This window comes from Orcinus orca, chromosome X (assembly GCF_937001465.1).
Source record: "Orcinus orca chromosome X, mOrcOrc1.1, whole genome shotgun sequence".
Taxonomy (NCBI): domain Eukaryota; kingdom Metazoa; phylum Chordata; class Mammalia; order Artiodactyla; family Delphinidae; genus Orcinus; species Orcinus orca.
Window position 1 is genome coordinate 4266286 of NC_064580.1, and position 17083 is coordinate 4283368.

Genomic DNA, 17083 nt, shown 5'->3' on the forward strand with positions numbered 1-17083 from the left:
TAAAAGACTAGCCTTTCTTGGGTTTTTTGTTTGTTTGTTGTTTCTTTAGCGTTCATACCAAGAAGACAGTTAATGAGTTTCACCGACCCTATTCGTTAAGAGTAAAAAAAAAAAAAAAAAAAAAAAGTAGCAAATTACAAAGAAACATCTCCATTATGGAAATCAGCCTAGGGAGAACAGAGTGTGTACACACTGCCTCAGTCTCACGCACACGTTCGTTCGTTGGAAATCACTCCGCACACCAAGTGTCACACGTTTTTATGGGGACAGGAATGAGCTGAAAATCAGGCAACATGGAAAATAGCCTCTGGAAAACCGTACATTGTACCCTTTTCATGCTGGCTAAAGCTAAAAGGGAAGAGAAAACTCCAGTGGGCAAAAAAAAAAAAAAAAAAAAAAAGAGAAAGAGATGGAAAAAAAATGAAGATAATATAAATCTCATAAAGATTTTGGTTTACCTTTGTCTTGCGATGAAAATGAGTTTCATTCAAATCCAATCCTTCAGTCCAGGATGTGGGTGTCTTGGATCAAGTGGCATCAAAAAGTCAATAAACTTTTGGTTGATGTATGACGTACCGAAGAAAACTGCACAAATCATACCTGTATGGGAAAATGAACGATGGCACAGTGAACACAGACACGTCACCACCATCCGGGTCAAAAAGTCAAGCATTACCTGCATCTGAGAAGCATCTTCCAGTGACCTCCCAATAATTACCACTCCCCATGCCAAAAAATAACTGTTTCCTAAATTCTAATACCATAGATTCAATTTGCCTGTTTTTAAACTCTATATACATGGAACCCTACAGTATTTATTACTCTGTCTAGCTTCTTTCATGTAACATTACAAGACGTATCTATGTTGTTGTATGGGGCAGTTCATTGAGTTTTTAGTTCTATGCAATATTCTTTTGCATGAATACACCTCAGTTTATTCATTCATCCTACTCTTGATAAACATTTAGGTTCTTTCCTTTTCTTGGCTTTAATGAATAGTGATGCTGTGAAGATCCCTGGACAAAACTTTTGGTGCAGGTATGTATACACGTATGTCAAGAATGGAACCAGGTATCTCTATGGTCAGTTTTCATAGATACTGCCAAACGATTTTCCAAAGGGTTGCACTAATTTATACGTCCTCCCACCAGCATTGTGAGTGAGTTCCAGTTGCTCTATATCTTTGCCAACACTTCCTGATATCAGTCTGTCTATGGTAGCTGTTTTGGTGGTTGGGCAGAGGTCTCTCATTCTGGTTTTAATGTAAATTTTCCTGACGTTCAATGAGGCAGAGTATCATTTTCATGGGTGCATCAGGCATTTGGATGCCCAAAGTATGAGGTGCTAGTTCAAACCTTTTGCTCCCTTTTGAACTGGGCTGTTAGTTGGTTATTTTTTGGTTTTGTTTTTTTTAACTTATTAATTTGTAGGAACACTTTCTATCTTGAGGATAGGACAATTTTGCTAGTTTAAAATGCTGTTGGGACTTCGCTGGTGGTCCAGTGGTTAAGACTTTGCCTTCCAACATAGTGGATGCGTGTTCAATCCCTGGTTGGGGAGCTAAGACCCCACATGCCTGGTGGCCAAAAGACCAAAACATAAAACAGAAGCAATGCTGTAACAAATTCAATAAAGACTTTAAAATTGGTCCACGTCAAAAAAAAAAAAAACTTAAAAAAAGTAAATAACTAACTAAAAATGCTGTAAATATCATGTCATAAACCATGGCTTTTCTTTTTACTTTTTTAATGGTGTCTTTTGCGATCAGAACACCTTGCCAGTTTATCGGTCTCTTCCTTTATCAGGAGCGTTTTGTGCCCCGTTAAGATAGCTTTGACAATTGTGACGTGTCTGATGGCAGTCTGATTATTTGATCTCTTTGTTTGTTTGTTTCTCTTTGTGGTCAGCAGGATGGACTGTCTGAGAGAACCAGGCAGATGTTGCTGGAAGTGTAACTTCCATCAAACAGTATTTTGATTAAACTACAATGGTCCTCAATGCTTTACTTTTTAAATCAAATGAATCTTGCTTTCCCTTTGCCTTTAAACTAACCAAACTGAATTCCTTTCTCTTAAGGCTCTGTCCTGTAATGAAATTAAAATATATTTTACAAATAATTTACTCACTGATAATTTAGTACAGTCGAGTTATGAAATGCATGTCATTTTTCATTGTATTAGGAATATAAAGTCAATGAAACAAAAATTTACTATGTTAAGGTAGAAAATAAGGTATCAAAAGGAGAAGCTGGAGAAAATGAATGACAATTTTAGCCGACTTCAATAATGGGCAAATTGCAAAATCCTGCAACAGATTGCTCGGGGGAAAGGATGAAATTACTCATTCTATACCAGAGCCTGGATAGTATAAGTAAGAGCTATTAGAGTAGTGAACACACTGAACACAGCAACCATCCAATAACTACTGGTCATTGTTAACGCTGGCAGGTGAGTTCTCGCCTTCTGCCTCCTGGTGATTGCTGGGAAACTCTGCCTCTACAGGTGGACAAGTCTCTGATAAAGAGTCTGACACCAGCATACATTGTTCACACAAATAAAATCAGACAGGCATTTTGAAGAATGACGTTATTAACTTTAAAACACTTGGATTTGGAGAATATTTCTTCTTCCTAGGTTTATATCACTCATATGGAAAATGAATCATGATTCTACATATATTCTATATATTTAATTTGGGCATCTCTTATACCACTTTTTTTCATAGAGTGATTATTTTCATAGGTTTTTTTAATTGAAATACAATATGGCTCTTTAATGAAGGAAAGATGAAGAGAAGTATTATATTCTTTATGTAATCAAAATGTTTTAAACCAGGCCAAAGAAAACATAAATTATTCAAGGTTATGACTACCTTTCGACAGCAGCCCTGGGTTCCATCCATGAAAGTATTAAATCTTCCAAAATGTGTGTGTGTGTGTGTGTGTGTGTTTTAATTGTACTGCAAAAAATCTTAGGTTTTTGAAATAGTTTTCATGTCAGATAAAAACTGACCAGTCCTCGCTCTGGCCAATAATAAAATCTGTAGCAAGACTAAAGAAATGATTTGTGGTGAAAGACAAAATAAATGTAGACATTGGATAAGAGGTATTTCTTCCTTCATCTATACTCAAACCTACCATTTATGTGAGAGTTTAATAAGGTTGGTGAGTGTTATGTTCATAGATGTGCTAAACCATATAGGAGTGATACATGCCTCCCATTTAAGGCTTCATTTGCACCTGGAAACTTTACTCTTCAGGACTAAAATGAACTTTATTCTCAACCTCACCGATGTTATTTTTTTAAAAAAAAAAAAAAGGAGGCAGGGGATACTGGCAGAGTAGGAATAGCAGAGGTGACAGAGATGAATTCTAGCGTCAGAATGGGTTTTAAATAAACAGAAAAGAGTGATGTGAGAGAGAAATGCAGGAGTGTATCTTCTCTACGGCATCCTACTCTGGAGAAATTCCTTTGGTGTCGATATGTTTAGCTTTCAAAGAATCACATAGACCTAAATGTCAAGGGGTTTGTGTGTATCTACCCAATTCAAAATCTCTTTCAAGGTTGCTGGCAGACAGAGGCAATTTTCCAGGCGATCAGCTGGAATTTCCCACTTTTATCTGAAGGAGAGGATAAAAATTCTTGGAATCTGGGATGTCCTGATCCAGTGGGTGCTCAAGTCTTCTCTCTGGAAACTCTGGTTTTCCAGTTTATTTCTTTTCACTTTGGGAATTTCTAAGCCAATGGATTGGAAATAAATAGAGAAAGAAGCATATGCTTCTTTCAGGAAGTAAAGCCATTGGGAAGAAGTGAATAAAAATCCTTGCACTTTGAGAAAGGGTCATGGCAGTGAGGCAAAGCCCAGTCTATGGGAGGGAACTGGCCCCTGTGGGCGGGAGGGAGCTGGATCCCTGCAGAGCTGGCTGCTGCCGCCCATGAGACAGGGCATACGTGATCACCATGGAGACACGTCACCCTGGGCATCAGGCAGGGACAGCCAATAATATGGCTTTATATGAGCTGGGCTGCTTAATTAGGAAAAGCTATCCAATATCTTCATCTTCAACCAACCAAGTAGTGTCCTTTGGAGGAACAGTGTTTAATCCTAGTTATAAAATAAGAAGATATTAAGCATGACAATGGAAGACCAGGTTAATAAAACAGTGGATCTTGCAACAGAGAAGCAACAATGAAAACCAGACGTACTGCTCACTCAATAAATAGTGATTAAACACCTACTTGAAACAGGTGTCTTGTTTGATAGACATATTGATAAGCGCTTTCACTTACATCCTGGATCTCTAAAACCTAATTGTACTTGCGTCCTGTTTATAAGAGTTTTAAAGAAAATTAATGTTGGGAGCTGAAAAGTGAATATGGCATTTTTCTCCATGCCCCAATACTTTTCTCTTTTTTAAAAAATTTATTCATTTTATTTATTTTTGGCTGCATAGGGTCTTCGTTGCTGCATGCGGGCTTCCTCTAGTTGCGGCGAGCGGAGGCTACTCTTTGTTGTGGTGAGTGGGCTTCTCATTGCGGTGGCTTCTCTTGTTGCGAGCACGGGCTCTAGACACACGGGCTTCAGTAGTTGTGGCAGGCGAGCTCTGTAGTTGTGGCGCATGGGCTCAGTTGCTCAGTGGCATATGGGATCTTCCCGGACCAGGGCTCGAACCCGTGTTCCCTGCATTGGCAGGTGGATTCTTAACCACTGTGCCACCAGGGAAGTCCCCCCCGCGATACTTTTCTAAATAAACAACACCATGTGCATATGTTTTTCAGGCCCTGACACAGTTCCTGGTATCTTACTCCCTCCTGGAAATCTCTTCAGAGTGAAAACAATCTTTTAAAACTCAAAGGATAATTCTGTTTCTAAAACACCTACTTTGTGCCAGGAAATTGGTTATGCACTTCGTCTCGTTTATTGATTATAGTTTCAGCATGATCCTGCATGGTGTGGATTGTTTACTGTGCTTTACAGAAGAGGAATCCAAAGAGGAGATGATTTAAGGTTTCTAAGCTTCCAGGGAAGGACCTGAGAAGCTGAAGTCCGTGGATCTTATTCCAAAAGCTCTTTCTTACTTATCTACCTGCAACAGATTCACAAACGGGTGCTCAGTGAATGCACAGAGTAACTGCCGCAGGAGTTGCTTCCCTTCCCCTTGTTGACACAAACATAGGATTACGTTTCACGACCGTCACTAAACATCACAGCTCTCAAATGTGAACATGCACCAGAATCAGCTGCGGCCGGCTCCACAAGGTTTCTCTCTAAACAGCCACAGAATAAATATTTCAGATCCTGCGGTCCATACAGTCTCTCTTGTGACTGTTCAGCTGTTGTAATGTTAAAGCAGCCATACATCGTAAGACGTGACAGGGCGTGACTGTGTCCCCCTAAAAGCATACTCATGGACACAGAATTTCATACGGTTTCCATACGTTGCAAAATATGATTCTTCCATGTGACATTAGCATTTGAGATAAACATAAGGTTATTTTTTTCTTACCATTTTTTTAAAAAATAAAGAGATGGGGGCTTCCCTGGTGGCGCAGTGGTTGAGAGTCCGCCTGCCAATGCAGGGGACAAGGGTTCGTGCCCCGGTCTGGGAAGATCCCACATGCCGCGGAGTGGCTGGGCCTGTGAGCCATGGCCACTGAGCCTGCGCGTCCAGAGGCTGTGCTCCGCAAACAGGAGAGGCCACACGGTGAGAGGCCTGCGTACAGCAAAAAAAAATAAAAATAAAAAAAAAAATAAAGAGATGGCTGATATAAATATAAGCTTATGAGTATCAAGTAGATCATAAAAAATTCTGGGAGGGAGCAGAGAACTTAGAATTTTCTCTTATGGAAAACTGTCTTTCACAGTACAATTTATAGTTTTTCCGTTACCAGTTTTGTTGTTGTTTCTTGGCATAATTCAGTACTTCAATGTAATTTTGTTATAATTACCAAAAAAAAACATGATTCTTCTTTTGATTTTGTTTGTTTCCCCAACCATTTAAAAACAGAAAGGCCAGTCTTAGTTTATGGCTGGAAAAAGGCAGATGGTGGTTCAGATCTGGACTTCTGGGCTTCGTTTGCAGACCCTGACCTAAAGGGGTTATTAAAACTAAGATGCTGGGCTCCACCTCAGAGTTTCCCGTTCCTTAGGACAGGAGCTGTCCTGAGAACTGCATTTCTAACAAGCTCTGTGGTGGGTTCCACCCTCAACCGAATGGTGCAGGGAGATTAAGAAATCAAAAATGAGTCACTTGTAGGTCAACTCTTGTTCAAAGCAGTGATGTTTCTGGATAATTTTCCCATGTGCCTGTGTCCCACACCTGTTTTCTTTCATCAAATCAGCTGCCTACATTTGAAAAGTGGGATATTTACAGAAAAACACGAGCTTCTGACTACTCTTGAAAAATGCAGAAAACGTTGTAGTGTTTTCTACATCGACGGCAGTGTTGACCCTCGATTTCTACAAGGCAAACCTTGCAGTTAAGATGGCCCCATGAAACAATGCTTACAGCTCTCCATGGTCTTTACGAAGTCTGTCGCTCACGTCCTTACCTTTTCTGGCCCTGGGACCATTTGCCTTCACAATCCCTAAACTCCATGGATGCAGAGAGATTACTGTACCTTACATCAGAGGACTTAAATTTAAATAACACCTACTGGGACGAAGTGAGAGAGTGGCATGGACATATATACACTACCAAATGTAAAATAGATAGCTAGTGGGAAGCAGCTGCATAGCACAGGGAGATCAGCTCCGTGCTTTGTGTCCACCTAGAGGGGTGGGATAGGGAGTGTGGGAGGGAGACGCAACAGGAAAGAGATATGGGGATAGATGTATACGTGCAGCTGATTCACTTTGTTATACAGCAGGAACTAACACACCATTGTAAAGCAATTATACTCCAATAAAGATGTTAAAAAAAAAAAATAAATAACACCTAATTTGTGTTGGGCACCTAGCCATACATTCTCTCTCTATATATAGTATATTACACACACACACACACACAGACCCATGTATGTATACATACACACACATATATATGTATATGCATATATATGGTTAATGCATATATAATACTACATATAAAATTATGTACCGGTAATTTCCCTAATATATACACCGACCAGGGAGGTGGGCATGGCTACCTCCATTTTCTAGGTACACAAAGGGAATCACAAAGATCATACAGATTGCCTAAACGTACCCAGAAGGACAACTGAGTACCAAATCTGTCTGCCCCTAAACGGTATGGCCTCTTCTATATATACTAACCCTCCCTCTCCAAGCGCAGAGCAAAAGAAATATTTCCTGCGGCACCTGCTCCCTACAAACATGAGGTGTGCCTGCCACCTGTTAATCGTGGTGAAGGAAAAACAGAGCAGCGGATTATTTACCAGAAATAAATATCAAATTTTAAAAATTTTGTATCATTATAGGCTCGTGGTTTTTTAAAACATAGCAATAACTTGTCTAAAGAATGCTGTGCTTTGCAAATCTACTGTAATATATTTTATTCCCTGACACGTAATTGCACACCAATCAGTTCTGATTCTCTGCTCTTCATCAGGCGGTATTTATTTGAAATATCTCTGAAGTGGTTCTCCAGAGAACAAGCTGTGCGCCGCCTAGGAGGATCAGATGGCTGTTTTGCGGGTGATCGGCCATGCTATTCTGAATCGCCATGGGACACAGGTTCAAAGGTTAGACGTCAAAATCTTTTCAGAGATTCGTTAGTTTCCGCATAGCTAGCAAAAAAGCGGCAGAAATCAGGCATTTAAAAGAGAGCTATAAACGTAGAGAAAAATGACCATGATTAGCGATTGTTTTCATCCACGGGGATGCCGTAAAACTGTACCTAACATACGCTGCTTTATAATACACGCATAGCGTACAAACCAGTATGTTAGGTGTACTTTGGGTACGTGTGCACGTACTTTGTATACACACATACAAATTCACATATAACAGTTATACGCATATATGTTATATATATATATATGACAAAGAGTATATTTTAGATGCACTTATTTATAACATGTGGATTAAAAGAGTTGTGATATACGGCTTCCCTGGTGGCGCAGTGGTTGAGAGTCTGCCTGCTAATGCGGGGGACACAGGTTCGAGCCCTGGTCTGGGAGGATCCCACGTGCCGCGGAGCGGCTAGGCCCGTGAGCCACAACTACTGAGCCTGCGCGTCTGGAGCCTGTGCTCCGCAACGGGAGAGGCCGCGACAGTGAGAGGCCTGTGCACCGCGATGAAGAGTGGCCCCCGCTCGCCACAACTAGAGAAAGCCCTCGCACAGAAACGAAGACCCAACACAGCAAAAATAAATTAATTAATTAATAAACTCCTACCGCCAACATCTTAAAAAAAAAAAAAAAAGAGTTGTGATATAGATATTAATGCATATGTAATATACACTACCTATAACATATATAATATATATCACAATTGTTTTAATCTATATAAGTTATAAAAGTGCATCAAAAATATCCTCTTTGTAATACATATAAAACAGAGTATATGTATTATAAATGTTATGTATTTTTCATATGTATAATGCAGTATAACATATATTCTTATATTATTATTCATATACAATAGTTAAACGGTTTTATATATATGTTTATACATATTACAAAGAGGATATTTTAATATTTAATAACATATAGATTAAATAATTACGATGCGTATCATGTTATATATATTGTGTAAATTATATATGCATTGATATATATATTGCAATTGGTTTAATTCTCATGTTATCAAAGTGCATCTGCAATGTACTCTCTGTAATATATATAAATATATGTAACAGAGTATAACTGTTATGTATGAGCACACACACACACACAGAGTTCACCTAACATATACTGTTTTGTAATCTGCATATATTACAAAGCAGCATATGTTAGGTGCACTTGGCTGAGCTCTGTAAGCACGTAGTAAATGAACAGTCACGCCGCCCCCAGAAGGTGCTCCTCCAAGTTACGCACTTGCAGTGTGCAGCAAACACACGAAAACTTGCACCAAAGTGTCTTCACCCCCCACTTCCGTCACTTTGATTTGAAATAAAAGGAGAAATTCTTTTATGTAAATATTTGCAATCTTTAAAGTGAAGAGATCATCAGCTGGAAGAAAAGCAAAGATGTGAATTGAAACGTAGTAACTTTCCCAGCAGGATCCATGCGTCTATTTACCATGAACATTTTAATTTGTACAACACTTCTGCTGCCTTTGTGGAGAGAGCTTACTTAGCCCCCATAGTTGGAGATCAATTTCTTTCTGGACTTGACAGATCAAAAGGCGTGGTAGTTTTTCCCAGGAATCCTGGCATCTTGTACTGTTCACGCCATTCCAGCCTGTCCTGTTTGTCAGTGAAAGAACAGGAAAGTGCTTTGAGGAGATGTGGAAGGAGGTACATGTGACTGACGGTGTTCACACTTAGAATGCAGGGAATGGCCATATTTTAGATTCCATATACAAGTCATATCATGTGGTATTTGTCTTTGCCTTTCTGACTTACCTCACTTAGTATGATCATCCACTTCAATTTAAAAGAAGGACCTCCTGTGTGTATAGCACAGGGAACTCTACTCAGTACTCTGTAATAACCTATATGGGAAAAGAAACTGAAAAGGAATGGATATATGTGTATGTATGTATAATGGAATCACTTTACTGTACACCTGAAACTAAGACAACACTGTAAATCAACTTTACTCCAATATAAAATAAAAATTTTAAAAAAAAGAATAAAGGGATGGCAGGAGACAGTGGAGGCTGGAGATGCATCCCGTTTCTCTGCTGGTTCCATTAAGAACATCGTGAAAAGTGCTTCCACGATTTAATGCAGTTTCTTGTATCTACTATTGGAGGAGTCTGTGTTTGTCTATATATGGAAAGTATACATTCTCTTTTTAGTTTTCAAGGTAGTAGAGGTACTTAGGTGCAGCGACAAATGACTGCGAATGGATTCTTTGTAGGTAAATATTATCAGAGTGATGGCCCAGAAGTGGTGAAAACAAAGATTTTGAAAATTCAAATAGGCTGACGTGGAGAAAACCACACATAATCAAATTCACAATGTCTAAATAATGAATAATTAGGCTATATTTTCCCAGGACAAAAGCACTGAGTTTTGAAAAGGAAATCTTAAACTTTTGCTTTAAACACATAATAAATACTGAAAATAACTACGTTTTCATCTAAACCATGGTAAGCTTTTAATGACAGACATTTTTGTGCATTACAAGCCCGAAGGCCTTCGCGGAAAGTGATTTTTTTTTTCTCTTGGTGCTTTTAAACATGCTTGACAGTTTGCACTTTGCTTGCAGACCTACCCTCCAGAATTCCACCAGCTCACTCCATCTAAGTGTTGCCGGTTTGGATAAGTATTATGAGAAACTGAGCAAAAGGCTCAATTTAGCATGCAAATCATCGCCTTGGTTACTTGACCCTGAGATGCCAAGAACAAAGCCAGTTGCTCAGCTGAATTTATTACATTTAAACTTATTATACAGTCTTAGCTTTTAATTTTCTTTCACCAAGATAAGCAACTTATTCCCTCTGGCCAAGTCCACAGAGCCTCTATGCTTTCCCATCCCCTGGTCAGGTTTCCTGGTTTGCATTTTAAGGTATAAACAAAGTTCTCTTCATATGAATACGTAAAAGTTTTTTCACATTCATTATTTTATTTACAAGGTCACTGAGCTAACCTTGATTTTACTGCTGACGAAAGGTGAGCTGCAGAGACCAGGGCACCTGGACCCTGTCAGGCAGGTACAGCGTGTCAGGGCTGGACCCCAGGACTATTTCTTTTGACCCCCGATCCTACACCCCACGGCTGGTTCTCCTACACCCCACGCCTCTGACACAATCAAAGGCCACGATGTTAGCATTCCATTGTCCATTGAATGAGTTTATCCCACTCTCTCCTGACATCAAATTCTGTCTCCATTCTGGATCAGACCTCAGCTCTACTCTTCATGGACCGATTTAGTACATATTCACCCAAAAGAACAACTAGCAGAGACACAGACGTACCATGTTTAGAAAATCTCTAGTTACGTAACCGCTATGGTTTGCAGAGGTGAACGATGCGCATAGATAGCTACAGACGCCCTTGCATTTCTTCAGGGTCCTTCTAGAACTACACGGCTGGCTCTGATATCCGTAAGGGAATGAACAATCTGGAACAACCCCACAGAAACACTGGGGCCCCAAGCAAGGTGAGATGGGTGCATACCATTTGAGATCTGTGCCCCAAAACAGGTGGGGTGACTAGGGAAGATGAGGAAGGGTTAAACACTTGGTGGCTCCTCTGAACACCTGGGGTCCACACATTTCGGTGGGGGGTAGATATTCTCAAGTTCATCACCGTGCGCAGGAATCTGAGGAATTCATTAGGTGGACCCATTACGTTCCATGCTTCTCAAACTTTCCTGTTCCTTGAGTCTCCTGGAGATTTTACCACAAGGAACATTTGGATTCAGTAGGTCTTGGGCAGAGCCTGAGAGCATCTCTGATGATCTCTCTCCTCGAGGCCAGGATCCTTGACCTTTGGACCATACTTTCTGTGGAAGACTGTTCTACAGGGTCCTCAACAGTGGTGTCTGGAGGGCAATGCAAATAGACTGACATCCAAAATGGGAAGATGCCCGAGGACTTTCCAGTGATCCAGCATCAAGTGTTAATAACATCAGCGAATGTGGTTGTGAATTACGGCAAAATGCTTTCATAGTCAATGCTCGTTTCAAGCTCAAAATGTCTTTGTGAAATCAATAAGACAAACATTATTTCTTCTTATTATTTTCAAAAAAAAAAAAAAAAACACCAAACGAACACCTAAGGAATAGTTAAGTAGATGGAGAAACATCATACCATAGGTTAGTGTCTCCTGTACTCTTAGCATTAATTTTGGGATTTTTCCTTAGATGGTTTTCTGCCCCCATAAGCCTAGTCACAGTTTCTCTCCATCTACAGAAGTAAGTGTGATGGACCCTGAAGAAGCAGACTTACTTGTTAACTCAAAACCAAAAATAGGGGTTTAGCTAGAAATTCCCCTCAGGAAAAAAAAATAAGTTTTTCCAGCAAAGGGCGACTATTATATTTGTTTCAGGACACCAGCAACTCATGCACACCACAAAAGCAGCATCGAAATCCCCTGTCACTGAGAGAGCAGTTACGTGCTACAGCTGTCAAGTATGAACTTGTTATTTCGCTTGTGTTACCCAGGACTTCACTGCTGGATGGACAGAGAAAGAAGTAGAAAGTTCCCCTTATTGCATAAGCATGGTCCCCTTCTGAGGACTACCTAGCACTCCTTTCTTCTGCATCAAAGAGGCATAGCTATTTTCAACTTCAGGAGGGAGGAATGGGTCAAGAAAAGGGAAGCTAAGAAGAAAAAGCCGGAATAATGAGCCCCTGTGCCCTTGTGACTTACATAATCTACCAAAGGGAGCTCAGTGGGAACCACAGAAATGGAGTGGAGGCAAAGCTGGCAAAAGTAGGTTTCCAAGAATCAGGAGTTTTAAACACATTGGCACTCAACGGCTCTTCTTTGAGCTATGTGCTATTTCTAAACGGCATGGCTGAGCGACTCTGTGATTTCTTTGGTCCGCAGAGTGGTAGAATATATATAACATGCTGTGCAGTCTTTCTCAGTATCTCTGGGTCCCTCTCTCTTTGGGAGAGGGGAGATTCTGGCCTAGGAACAAATTAAAGATGAGAAGTTGATACTGAGGCTTTAATGGCACTGAAGCCTGAGGAAGTAAATCTTTCTTAACTGAAAAAATTCAAAATAGCAGGGAAAACTGGTGTAGTGGAAACACGTACTGGAAGTCAGGAAACGAAAGTTATTTTTCAGGTTCTTTTACTTAATCACTATTGGGTAAGGTCTTAGCTTTGCAGACACTCGTGATAGAAATAAGTCATCCATTGAGAGTCAGGGCCCAAGCATTCCCATAATCATTTTACATATATAAGCATGTAAGTATATTGTGGGGAACCCAAGCTTTGGAGCTGATAGATGGATAGATGGACGGATAGATAGATATGATAGATAGCTAGGTAGGTAGACATGATAGATGGATGGACGGATGGATGGACTGATAGATAGATACAAAGACAGATCAGAATATGCACCCCCAAATATGCCACTTTGGCATAATAATTATTTTAAGATGAAAGCAACTGAGAAGTAGCAGACGCAGGAAGAACTCTCTGCCCTTCCTCTTTCTGCCTATAAGAAGGGCATAAATTTCCCTTTGAGAATGTGACATAAATTTCCATCTGTAAAGGTGTAGTCCTCTCCCATACCAGAAGAGGTGAACGACTCTTCTCTGCATAACAAGCCTTACTAAAGAACCCTTAACTACCTTAACTAGCAAGAGCTACCAAGAACTACCACGCCTGGTCTTCTTCCCACAGTTCCCCACCCCTAGGAGCCCAACCACCTTTTCCTTTGTCTGCTCACTTCTCCGTAATTTATCACCTTCCATTAAAACGGTACACGAAGCCCACCCCACACCTGTGTAATCACCTCTTTGGGTTTTAATTTCTTTCTGTGCAGCCCCTGTCGACCACAAACTGGCACTTGCCCTCTCCCTCTACAAGGATTAAATCTGGAGCCGCTGCAGCTGGTGGCCTTCAACACCCCCTGAAAGGAGCTCAGGGTGGAGACCAGGAATGAGGCCCGCTGTGCTCTGGGAAAAACTGGCAGAACACGTCCTCAGATAGTTAGATATTTTCAGGAGCTGATTTTATGAGCCCGATTCCTGCATCTCCTCGTGTCTAGAAAACCACTAAAATCCTTCCTGGTGACGTCTGCTCCTCGGGACTAGCAGAAAAATTCTCCAAAAAAATATGTGCTTGGGGACTTCCCTGGTGGCGCAGTGGTTAAGAATCCGCCTGCCAAGGGCGGAGACACGGGTTCAAGCCCTGGTCCGGGAAGATCCCACATGCCGCGGAGCAACTAAGCCCGTGTGCCACAACTACTGAGCCTGCGCTCTAGAGCCCGCGAGCCACAACTACTGAGCCCGCACGCCGCAGCTACTGAAGCCTGCACGCCTAGAGCCCATGCTCCGCAACGAGAGAAGCGACCGCAGTGAGAAGCCCGCGCACCGCAATGAAGAGTAGCCCCCGCTCACCGCAACTAGAGAAAGCCTGTGCACAGCAACGAAGACCCAGCACAGCCAAAAATAAATAAATTAATTAATTAAAGAAAAATATGTGCTTGATTGCATGTACTCCCCCTTCACCAAAATCACATATATACTGACCTTCCCCCCCTCCCCCCACCTCTTTGGAGTAGTTGCTCAGAGCTAGCTGAGATGCTGTCTCCTGGGCTATAGTTCTCATTTTGCCCCAAATAAAACGTAACTCACAACTCCCACGTTGTGCATTTAAGTCGGCACCCCCATGCACATGAAAACATTAACATCGATAAAGAAATATGTCTTTCTCCTGTTAATCTGTCTTTCGTCAGTTTAATTCAAAAGCCTCAATAAACAGATTGTAAGAGAGCAGAGGAAAAGGTTTCTTCCCTCCCACAGTTGGGGGTCGGGGGAGAGAGAGAGAGAGAGAAAGAGAGCGAGAGAAACACGGATGGATGGAGGGATGGATGGATGATACTTAGAGAGGCAGACAGATATAGACAGAGGGGTGATAAACAGAAAGAGTTCAAGTTCTGTTTTCTGCAAAGGGTTATTTTAAGGACTAACTAAGATAATCTATATCCATTATTATCTACCATATAAAATTTATTACTATTTTTAATGGTATTTACATTATTAATCCTGAATAAAAATCTTCACTTATGAAAACGTTTTTTCTTAGGCAAAAACTTTTGAGTAGTGAATACAACGACAAAGCACTGGGAAGTGAAGGCATTGTTCGCTTGTTTTTAATACTCAGCTAGAAATGTAACTATGGAGGAGGAACTCCGAATACCTGTTAACTGTTATAAATGAAGGCTCCCTTTCGGGACTTCAACCCCAAATTCTGCTTCCTGCATGGTTTAGATGCCGGTGCCGGTCATCTTTAAGAAGAGTCTCTGTTCAATCAACTTGGCATCTCCAAGACTCCACATTTCAAGCACAAGACCAGGCACTGAGCTTGTCTGTAATGACACTCAACGAGGATGCATCTCTGGACCAGCCATTAAAAGTATCTGGCGCTAGTTCTCTTTCAGGGCCACCATGAACCAACAATCACTTTTGGAAAATGTCTCTACATTCTTTGTATCTCAGACTTCTCCACACCCAACATGTTGCATTACCACTGCCCCACATTGAGACATTATGAATGTAACAAGATTGTTACTGTATGTTTTCTTCTTCTACAACAAAGAGAGAGCCGAGTCAGCCTGGGGGCATGTACTTGCACCTCTGTTCCAACCCAGACTATCATGCCATCCCAGAGCACCAGTTCTGGTCATTTCATATCCCTTGCTCCAAGGATGATGGGTCCATATTGGGCCAATGAGTCACAGAAAGAGATTTGCTGGATAGGGTTCCTGGGAAACAGAGGCCAGTCACCCTTTCTTCATCAGGATGTAGATGGGGAAACTCTGGTTGCTATTGGCAACTGCCTACTGCCATGATGAAGCTGATGCTCTAAAAGAAGTAATGGAGGGACTTCCCTGGCGGTCCAGTGGCTAAGACTCTGTGCTTCCACAGCAGAAGGCACAGGTTCGAGCCCGGGTTGGGGAACTAAGATCCCGTGTGCCCCTTGGCATGGCCAAACAACAAAACAAATAAATTAAATAAAAAATAAAATAAAAGAAGTAATGGAAGGGCCTGGGCCCTGATGACACAGTTGAGCTGTGGAAGCAAACTTTTCTGAGGTCTGCTCTTCCCTGGACTTGTGCCGGACGAGACAGTGGCCCTGGCTGTTTAAAGCAGGTTGAGTAGATGTTTCTGTTCTTTACAGCTTGTAGCCTCCCCGTGGATATTTATTATTAAAGTGTTTCCACTTACTGAGTTAACCTTTACTGAGCATCTACTATACGATTGGAACTTTAGGGTAGTAAGATGCACAATGCACAGTTGCTCCTAAGACCTTACTATGTTATTCATCCCAAGCTCATTTTTGTTGGAACTGCAAATGGTTCATTAGAGAAGTTGCTCCTTTGCAAGTTAAACACCTTCCCAAAGAGGCAAAATATTTTTCTCCGTAATTTAGCTGAAAATGATCAATGCGTGTTATTTTATGCCCAATAGAGTTAATTAGTTAATTTTTAGAGTCCAATAAAATTATCCAAGGTAGTTTTCTAAGTAACTTTTCTTCAGTGAGTTTTCATTGGTGCCTTTATTTTTTCTTTCATCTCAGGATGGACTCAGAAACCACAGGAGCTAAAAGTATCAATATGTATAAATATCTGTGCTGAATTCTTAATGAAATAAGCTATAATAACCACAGGATAATCCCACCTTTTTAATACATGTAACATGTATAGAAAGATAAATTTATGTATGTATACATATACAGCTGTATGCTTTTGCATTTACTCTTATCTTCACAGTAACAGATCGTTTGCAGAATAAATCTGTTAATTAAATCTGGGGGCTTTAAACGAACCTGTATTATTTGATTTTTTTTTTTTCACAGAAGCATATTTAACATGTGAAATAGTTTCCCCAAATTCTTAGGTAGTATCCAAAAAATACTTAAAATGTATTCAAAGAATACAATTAATTTTTATTGGACAAACAAAACGTAATTAACCAGATATCTATGATGCCAAATTAATGGGTCCCAACGATTTTTCATTTTTGTCTGCTTCTGTAGAGAAGCATCCCTTCTATGCCTCTCCAACATACTGGAAATAAGCTATGGTTACATAATTCTCTCTTGCCCTGTGTATTTATTTTTTTGCCTTGCCAATCTCTCAGTTATCCTTTAAAGTCATCCACGTATCAAGAACCTTCAACAGACAAGTTGAGGACTCACTGTCCTTGCTTAGCTCCGATCATGACGCCTTCCCATCTACAGATTTTCCAAGTTCCATATAGTTGCTATTACAGATTAGAGGGAAGAGGTATGCCATTTTTATCGATAAACGTAATTTTTACCACTA

The 17083-nt window shown here is 40.6% G+C and overlaps 1 protein-coding gene across 2 annotated transcripts in view; it reads right to left on the reverse strand.

The window, feature by feature from the left end:
• Window positions 1-458: 458 nt before the first annotated feature.
• Window positions 459-17083, reverse strand: part of PUDP (pseudouridine 5'-phosphatase) — a 357188-nt gene continuing 340563 nt past the window's right edge. For both annotated transcript variants that reach the window (XR_007474854.1, XR_007474855.1), the window contains one exon: window positions 459-600. The gene's annotated coding sequence lies outside the window, so the exon portion shown is untranslated. The remainder of the gene's footprint in view (window positions 601-17083) is intronic.